At 41.7% G+C, this 9,721-nt stretch overlaps 1 protein-coding gene across 1 annotated transcript in view; it reads right to left on the reverse strand.

Moving 5' to 3' along the window:
* Positions 1-7,142, reverse strand: part of LOC148362359 (synaptic vesicle glycoprotein 2B-like) — an 85,997-nt gene extending 78,855 nt beyond the window's left edge. Inside the window, exon 1 of the mRNA XM_088339778.1 lies at positions 6,973-7,142. The gene's annotated coding sequence lies outside the window, so the exon portion shown is untranslated. The remainder of the gene's footprint in view (positions 1-6,972) is intronic.
* Between the last annotated feature and the right edge of the window lie 2,579 nt (positions 7,143-9,721).

Consider the following 9,721-nt stretch of genomic DNA (forward strand, 5'->3'; position numbering starts at 1 on the left):
CTCCCTGCGCCTCACTCTTTTTCATTCTCCCTAACACACACATATATGCTCACACATTTATTTTAGTGCAATGAGGAATATCAGATTAACGCCTGAAATACTCAATGTTAAAGCGGGATCCCCGGATCTAAAGACGAAACACGTTTCTCTGAGTACCGAGGATTTTTCTATCAATTCTAGTGACGCTCATTTTTTATGCATCCTCTCTGTTGGTCTTGGGTCCACGCCCATCCTACAACTCAGCAGGATGGGAACTAAATATTTCCACTGGTCTTACCGCAGTCTGTCCCGCATGCTTAATTCCAATCTACGGTCTGTCTCACGCTATCCAGAATTAGCCTTCACTAAATTAGATTATTTTGTATCGACAATTAATTGAAATGAAATGATGTGCATTTATATAGCGCTTTTCAAGTCATTGACTTCCCAAAGCGCTTTACAATGTGCTCCACATTTCCCAATAGCGGCCTTGCAGCCATGTAAGGCGCTAACCTGCTTATAGGGGGTATTAGGGGTTCAGTGTCTTACCCAAGGACACTTCGACATGTAACACGGACGAGCCGGGATTCGAAGTGGGATCCCTTGATCCCAAGACGAGCGCTCTACCTCCTGAGCTACTTGAAAGAAAATAGGGGCTGGGTAAATTTAGATTAAGGATTTTTGTGTCACGAACCAGGTCAGGAAACAGAATTCAGAACCCAATCGCGTAACGTTACTCACAATTTATTGGGGAGAAGAGGAATGCGCAGGGTTGGGTAGGGTTACTTTAACTTGATTACTCTCAATTACTTTTGGATTACTCCAATACCAAATATGCTAATAAAAGACAAAAGAAACTAAATATGAATAAAATGATGACTCACAACACGTGGTAAGCTTTCTCTCCTGGCTTTGATCTCTTTGATCTCTGGCAAAACGAACATAAAATGCGACAGAAGCAAAATGGAAATATATCCAAACAGCTTGCCAACATCATTTTTGCTGTTCCATGTATTCCGTTACTCCCCAAGCCTGCACAAAATTTAGTCATTTAATATTCATATTTAGTTTTTTTTTGTCTTTTATTAGCATATTTGGTATTGGAGTAATCCAAAAAGTAATTGAAAGTTCTCAAGTTAAAGTAATCCTACCCAACCCTGGCGAATGCACACACACTCGATCCGGGGATCGATGGTCGCGGAAGTAGATTGAAATCAAACAGAACGGGCCAAAATACAGGATCAGAACACAGGCAAAAACGGAGATTCACAGGGCTTGAAATAAAACACAGAGTCTAGCAGGAGTTTTGCAGACGCTCTGACACCAGGCAACTCGCAAGACCGCGTTTAAGTAGTCCGGCAGCAATCTGTCAACGTGTTTCAGCTGGTGTCAGTGGGCAGGGCCAATTGAGCGCCGTGGCAACCGTGACAGAACCTGGCACCACACGGCGGGGGCCAATTGGGCGCCATGGCAACCATGACATTTTGATATTGATTCAATCACATTTAATACAGGATAGTGTTGATTGATACTGATCTGATACCAATGCTTTTTGCTTGGAGATGATAATTGAACGCCTCCCACTTGATTTCGCTTATAATCATGAATAAAAACAGCCTAAAATGGTCTTTCTTTTTTTTTTTTTTTTTTTTACAGCAAATAACTGAAACGCAAACGGTAACAAAAAAAATTCGTATATTATTTCTATTACAAAAGTCAAGTGTGTATTTTTTTTATCACTAGATATTCGCTGTGTTCTGCCGTGCCGCCGAAAACGAGTGCTTGAAGCACAACGCAAGAAGACATCGATTCATTAATGTGAAACTCTCTTGCTGCTGCTCTATTCCCGTGTTCTACTGCGTGACTGATCGCCTTGAGTTTAAACTCTGCGTCGTAAGCGTGTCTCTTAATAGGAGCCCTTTCAGGGTCTTTATACAAACGCACAAATAAAAGAGAATCGTGGTTTAATATTTCCCAGGATGCACAGCGCACTTCTTCTTCTACGCGAAAAAAGGAGTCGGTGGCTGCTTCTCTTAGTTGCGAAACGTTGCAATTCAATCTTGATCCATGTATAAGGCGCACCGGATTATAAGGCGCATAGTCAGCTTTTTAAAAAAAAAAAATCAGATTTGATGTGCGCCTTATAGTGCGGAAAATACGGTACTCAACCAAATATTCAAACACATGTTTAAACCTCCATTTTAGGCTTGAAATGAGCGTCTAAATCACAGGTGTCAAACAGGCGGCCCTCGGGCGGGATCAGGCCCGCCAAGGAATTGAATCCGGCCCGCCAGACAACACTCAGAGAAGCGCAAGAGATAAACAAGCTGCAGGTTGAAATATGTCAACTTGATGGTGCCTCTCACAAAGACACTGTACTTGTATTTCTTTCTCTCTCTCTCTCTCTCACTCTCTCTCTCTCTTTCTCTCTCTCTCTCTCTTTCTTTTCCACCCCTTTTCTCTCACTCTGTCTGTGTCTCTTTCACTCCCTGTGTCTCTCTTTTTCTCTTCCTTTGTTGCTCTTTGTCTCTTTCTCTCTCTTTTAACCTCTTTTGCTGTAACTGCCTTTTTTCCTTTTATCTCTTTTCTTTTTTTCTCTTCATACCCTTCGCGCTTTCTTCTCTCCTTCTTTCTATTTCTCTTTGGATTTCTTTCTTCCTCTCCCTTCCTTTTCCCCCCTCCCTCATGACTTTTTATCATTTGTTTTGCGCTCTCTCTCTCTCTCTCTCTCTCTCTTTCCCTCTCTCTCCCTCTCTCTCTTTCACTCTTTCTTCTCCCCCTCTCTGTCTCTTTCACTCTCTGTGTCTCTCTTTGTCTCTTTCCTCTTTCTCTCTTCATACCCGTTGTGCTTTCTTTTCTCTTTTCACACCTTCTGTCTTTCTATTTCTCTTTGGATTTCTTTCTTCCTCTCCCTTTCTTTTCCCCCTCTCTTGTGACTTTTCATCTTTTGTTTCTCATGCTCTCTCCCTCTCTCTTTTTTTTCTTTCTTTCTTTGTCCCGCCCTCTCTCCTTTCCCCTCCCTCTTTTTCTTATTTCTTTATCTCTCTTTTTCTTTCTCTTTAATCGACTAGTCCGGCCCCCGACAGAATGTTTGTTCTATCGTGTGGCCCCCGAGTTAAAATGAGTTTGACGCCCCTGGTCTAAATATTCCAACTTGTGATCGAGTGTGACCTCTTTTAAACTTCACAGTCTTGCTTGAGAAGAATAGGTTTCAATGAATAAAATGATGAAAATTCAGGGCTTCAAACGCTTGGTGGAGGAGTGGATGATCATCGATGCCATGAAGTTCTATTAAAATGCCTCACCATTATGAAGTACTCTCTAAAACAGGGGTGTCAAACAGGCGGCCCCCGGGCCGGATCAGGCCCGCGGAGGGATTGAATCCGGCCCGCGAGACAACGCTGAGGGAAGCGCAAGAGAAAAAGGAGCTGCAGGTTGAAATATGATCACTTGATGTTGCCGCTCACAAAGACACTGCAGTTGTATTTCTTTCTCTCTCTCTCTTCCTCCCTTTTTCTCTCACTCTCCATATCTCTCTCTTTTACTCTTTCTGTCTCTTTTTTCTCTTTCTATGTTCCTCTTTGTCTCTTTCTTTCTCTGTGACTTTTTACCTTCTTTTGCTCTTTCTTCCCTTTTTCCCTTTCTCTCACTTTTCTTTCTTTCTCTTTATCTTTCTCTTGTTCTCCCCTTCTATCTGTCTCTCCTCTTTTCTCTCCTCTCTTTCTCACTTTCAATTTCTCTTTGGATTTCTTTCTTTCTCTGTCTTTCTTTCCCGCTCTCTCACTATTTCTCTTTTTGTCTTTTGTTTCTCACATTCTCTCTCTCCTTTTTTTCTCTCCCTCTCTAGCTCTCTCTCTCTTTCTTTTTCTCTTTCTCATTTTCTCTCTTTTATTGTCCCACACTCTCTGTTTTTCTCTCCCTCTCTTTCTCTTATTTCTTTCTCTCTTTTTTCTTTCTCTTTCTCTTTCTCTTGTTCTCCCCTTCTATCTTTCTCTCCTCTTTTCTCTCCTCTCTTTCTCACTTTCAATTTCTCTTTGGATTTCTTTCTTTCTCTCTCTTTCTTTCCCGCTCTCTGACTATTTCTCTTTTTGTCTTTTGTTTCTCACATTCTCTCTCTCCTTTTTTCCTCTCTCTGTCTATCTCTCTCTCTCTTTCTCTCTATCCATTTTCTCTTTCATTGTCCGACACTCTCTGTTTTTCTCTCCCTCTCTTTCTCTTATTTCTTTCTCTCTTTTTTCTTTGTCTTTCTCTTGTTCTCCCCTTCTATCATTCTCTCCTCTTTTCTCTCCTCTCTTTCTCACTTTCAATGTCTCTTTGGATTTCTTTCTTTCTCTCTCTTTCTTTCCCGCTCTCTCATTATTTCTCTTTTTGTCTTTTGTTTCTCACATTCTCTCTCTCCTTTTTTCTCTCCCTGTCTATCTCTCTCTCTCTTTCTCTTTCTCCCTTTCTCTCTTTCATCGTCCCACACTCTCTGTTTTTCTCTCCCTGTCTTTCTCTTATTTCTTTCTCTCTTTTTTCTTTCTCTTTCTCTTGTTCTCCCCTTCTATCGTTCTCTCCTCTTTTCTCTCCTCTCTTTCTCATTTTCAATTTCTCTTTGGATTTCTTTCTTTCTCTCTCTTTCTTACCCGCTCTCTGACTATTTCTCTTTTTGTCTTTTGTTTCTCACATTCTCTCTCTCCTTTTTTTCTCTCCCTCTCTTTCTCTTATTTCTTTCTCTCTTTTTTCTTTCTCTTTCTCTTTCTCTTGTTCTCCCCTTCTATCTTTCTCTCCTCTTTTCTCTCCTCTCTTTCTCACTTTCAATTTCTCTTTGGATTTCTTTCTTTCTCTCTCTTTCTTTCCCGCTCTCTGACTATTTCTCTTTTTGTCTTTTGTTTCTCACATTCTCTCTCTCCTTTTTTCCTCTCTCTGTCTATCTCTCTCTCTCTTTCTCTCTATCCATTTTCTCTTTCATTGTCCGACACTCTCTGTTTTTCTCTCCCTCTCTTTCTCTTATTTCTTTCTCTCTTTTTTCTTTGTCTTTCTCTTGTTCTCCCCTTCTATCATTCTCTCCTCTTTTCTCTCCTCTCTTTCTCACTTTCAATGTCTCTTTGGATTTCTTTCTTTCTCTCTCTTTCTTTCCCGCTCTCTCATTATTTCTCTTTTTGTCTTTTGTTTCTCACATTCTCTCTCTCCTTTTTTCTCTCCCTGTCTATCTCTCTCTCTCTTTCTCTTTCTCCCTTTCTCTCTTTCATCGTCCCACACTCTCTGTTTTTCTCTCCCTGTCTTTCTCTTATTTCTTTCTCTCTTTTTTCTTTCTCTTTCTCTTGTTCTCCCCTTCTATCGTTCTCTCCTCTTTTCTCTCCTCTCTTTCTCATTTTCAATTTCTCTTTGGATTTCTTTCTTTCTCTCTCTTTCTTACCCGCTCTCTGACTATTTCTCTTTTTGTCTTTTGTTTCTCACATTCTCTCTCTCCTATTTTCTCTCCCTCTCTATCTCTTTCTCTTTCTCTTTCTCCTTTTCCCTCTTTCATTGTCCCACATGCTCTGTTTTTCTCTCTCTCTCTATCTCTTATTTCTTTCTCTCTTTTTTTCTTTCTCCTCAATCGACTAGTCCGGCCCCTGAGACAATTCTATCGTTACGCCCCGGAGTTAAAATGAGTTTGACACCCCTGCTCTAAAATAAGGCCAATAAATAAGATATAAGAGTGTTTTAATGTATACATGGCTTATATTATACACTTGCACATTACCTTAAACTTTTGGGCAGTTTTAACACCTTAAGGTTAGGGTTTCCACTTCTATACTATATAAACTTGCTTACATATCATTAAATGTACCGTATTTTCCGCACTATAAGGCGCACCTAAAAGCCTTTATTTTTTTTCAAAAGCTGACCATGCGCCTTATAATACAGTGCGCCTTATATACGGATCAACATTAAGCCGCAAAGTCTTGCAACTAATGCAAGCAGCCGCCGACTAGATTTTCCCCAGAACGCTAAGTAGTCTGCGGTGTATGCTGGGATTTATTTACCGTGTTTCATTGGCTAACCAATGTGTCAATCATCATTTGAATCAGTCACTATTGGCTAAAGTTATTTGGAGGTAAAGGGGGCGGATCCTTTTTATCATTTACAGGCTCGCATAGGCTAAAGGGGCGAAACAAAGCCTGCAATCGGCCGAAAAAGATGAATGTGAATCACACGTTGGGTTGCACTACGGCATAGAGAATTTTTTTTTTAATATTCTGTATTTGTAAATATTTTACTCTCCTGGATTTACTACACTCACGGTTGTAAGAAGACCATGGTTACGTATCATTATTGAACGTGATGGCTGCAAGAGAACTTAGGCGAGCTATGCGGCTTTATATTTTCCCGGTATCTTGTTTTACAACGATCTTGATGTTTCTGTGATGAGTCTATTTTTAAAATACATTCAATTCATATGCACAGTAATGAACCCCCGTTTCCCTGCACAATAAAATTCTTACTTTGCTGTCCACACAGTTGCCAGCAAAAAAGAAAATAGAAACTAAGGAATGGTTGGCATTTCTTGAATCCCAAGACTTTAACCTTCCGAATGATATTTGGAACGATGCATTTGAGTGATTGGTGACATCGTACAGACACTGTTTTCCGTCTGAGACACGTATTTGCTTCTTTGCAAGCTTTGGGAACGTTAAGGGGGTAATAAGTTGGACTGAACTATCTGACTGTTTTGTCCAGCGCCTTATAATCCGGTGCGCCTTATGTATGGAAAATATAGGACCGAAAACTATTTTTTGTGGGTGCGCCCTATAACCCGGTGTGCCTTATAGTGCGGAAAATACGGTATACCAAAAAGAGGAGTACATTGCTTGCATGGTTATTTCAACTATGATTCCAAATTTAAATACATATTTGGTAATTTGCATGGCATTTCTATTACATAAACATTTAGGAGTAAAACGGCTTTCAAAGATGAAAAGACACTCATGTATTTTTAATGAAGTTCATTTCGAATCATCGACTTACCGGGAGGGTCTCAAAGTGAAGTTTCCGATTGTTCGGCGGTCTATCCCAAAAATGTTTTTTCCCGTTCAATAGTCACCCAAAAATCAGAATCTGGTACTTGAATAGCGTCATGTGTAGAGAGCATCAGTTTGACTACGCAGACAGAGCGAGGGATTAAACGGAGCAATGGATGGAGAAAGCCTCGCTGTCTCAGTCATTCTCTCTCTCTCTCTGCCTCTCTCTCTCTCTCTCTCTCTGCAGCACTCCTCTCTGTTCCCCCTCCTACGCGAGTTGGTACAGCCCGCCCTTGTCCTTTATTACGCGCCAGACCGTTCCATTTGCCTTGCTGGGAGGAGGAGGTGATGAGAGGAAAGACGGTGCAAAAGGAGAGAAACAGATGGGTGGCTTGAGGGAGGGGGGTGGATGGATGCATGCAGGAAGGGATGAATAAATGAGGAGCTGGAATAAGTGATTGGGGCTTCCCAGTGACAGATGTGTTGACTTAGGGTGAGATGCTCTATGATGAGATGCACAAATATAAAAATGCTTACTTTTGTGTGGAGGGGCAGAAACGGATGCATGCAGGATTTCACTTGGTTTACCATACAAGATTGTCTCATCTCATTAGCCGTACCGCTTATCCTCATTAGGGTCGCGGGGGGGCTGGAGCCCATCCCAGCCATCTCCGGGCAGTGGGCAGGGGACACCCTGAACTGGTTGCCAGCCAATCGCAGGGCACACAGGGACAGACAACTCATTCGCTCATTCACACCTAGGGACAATTTGGACCGGCCAATTCACCTGAAATGCATGTTTTTGGAACGTGGGAGGAAACCGGAGTGGAAACCCACGCAAGCACGGGGAGAACATACAAACTCCGCACAGGAAGTCTGGAGCTGGATTTGAACCCACAACAGGTTCCCATGAACTGTGCCGCACAAGCGCTAACCACTGCGCTGCCGTGCTGCCATACAAGATTGTGTTTATTACAATTTCGATGATGATTATGATTGAATTTAAGTAATGATTGTTGTATTGACTATTATATTCCAGGGTGAGTGGTTAGCGCGTCCGCAGCACAGTTCTGAGGCCTTCCTGTGTGGAGTTTGCATGTTCTCCCCGTGCTTGCGGAGGTTTACTCCGGGTGCTCCGGTTCCCTCCCACATTCCAAAAACATGCCCCTCTCGCCTGGTACCCCCCCAATGTTCCCTCTAATTTTCCACGGGTCTGAGCGTTCACACAAAGTCGGTGAGCAGCGCTTGAAACAGCAGTGAGCAACCATAATCCCAAGTGTGGCAATATAATTCATTATCAAACATGTCCAAAACTTGACATCAAGTTACATTTTGCTGAGTTTCCGGCAATGCAAAATGATTTTTCTCTTTTGAATGAATTGACTCACGTACTATTGCAAAGGTTGTACGGCCTACAAACGTCCTTTGTTCTTTACAATTCTTTCACAAGATATCCATTTCTTTTTATTTCCTGATATATTTTGTCGTATAATATTAACATTTTGGGGGGCTTTTTTAGTCGGTTGTAAGATACAGAACTGTACTTAATCACAACAAGATTCACTTGATAATTCGAAATCACTTGAATGTAACGCAAACTTTTTCTTCTTTTTTCCGTGTTTTTTTCCTACTTTTTTTTAAATTCCTTTAAAAAAAATCTCATTGTGTTTATTTTTTACGAGCTGTTACTTTTTCTTTTAGGTCTTTATTTACTTTTTTTCTACATTTCTTTCTTTTCTTTTTTTCTGGCTTTTTTCTAAATTTTTCCTTCGTTTTTCTCCTCCTATTGTTTCTTTTTTTCTCAGCTTTTCACTACTTTTTCATTTTGGTATTTTTTTCTTTTTTTTCTATTCCCTCCCTTCCTTGAAGTCATTTTGTGCATAATTTTACATAATATTTGGTCATGTTGGGATTAAAGAAGCAAAAACAACCCAAAGAGCCGTTTAGGACCCGAAAGAGCCGGTTCTTTTTAGTGAGCCGAGCCGAAGAAGCCGGTTCCCCGACAAACTCTACTATATTTACTCAACTTCGTTCTCCTTCGACTCGACTTCAAAATACCGCATTTAGGACACAACGACAACCCGTGTATTTTTACCTTCATGCACTGCAACTTTGACTTAAGTCGCTTCTTAATTAGTAATTTTCAGCCCTCATTTTTGTGCGCTGGCTAGATTTTCTTGTGCGCCGAGAATGTGCCAGCAGTGCGCAATTGCGCAGCTTAGATGGAACACTGGTTCCCCCCATCCTTAAATAAACTTTCTCATCGTGAGGCAATTGTGGTCCCCGCCTGTCTGATCCGTGACATTAGTAGACACTCAAAATAAGGAAATAAGACTTCAATGGATTTTGAACTTGCAAAGAGAACATGGGTGTCGTTATTGCCGATTCAGAGCACCTACGACTGCTTAATTGGCGCCAACAGCCCGGAGAGCTGATTGGTTGATAAACTCCTTTTAAACCCCCGACTTCCAAGGGATCCCTGTCAGATCGTTATGCGAACCGTTGCTCCCAGCTCGGCAAGCTATTACGTCAGACTCTGTTCCTGCCTGATCCTCGTTGCCAACCTGTTTCCGACCTGACTCTGCCCCGTTCTGCCTGCCCGTTATCCGATCTGTTTTGCCCCGCTACCTGCCCTCCTCCATTTGCCAACCTCGTTTCCGAACTTGACACCGCCCTTGCTCTCCAGTCCCGGCTAACGATTTGTAATTCCTGCCTGTCTTCGACCCTCCTCGCTAGACACGGAAGTGCCACTTCCG

This window comes from Urocampus carinirostris, chromosome 7, assembly GCF_059441175.1.
Source record: "Urocampus carinirostris isolate Australia breed hairy pipefish chromosome 7, RoL_Ucar_1.0, whole genome shotgun sequence".
In the NCBI taxonomy this organism is placed as follows: domain Eukaryota; kingdom Metazoa; phylum Chordata; class Actinopteri; order Syngnathiformes; family Syngnathidae; genus Urocampus; species Urocampus carinirostris.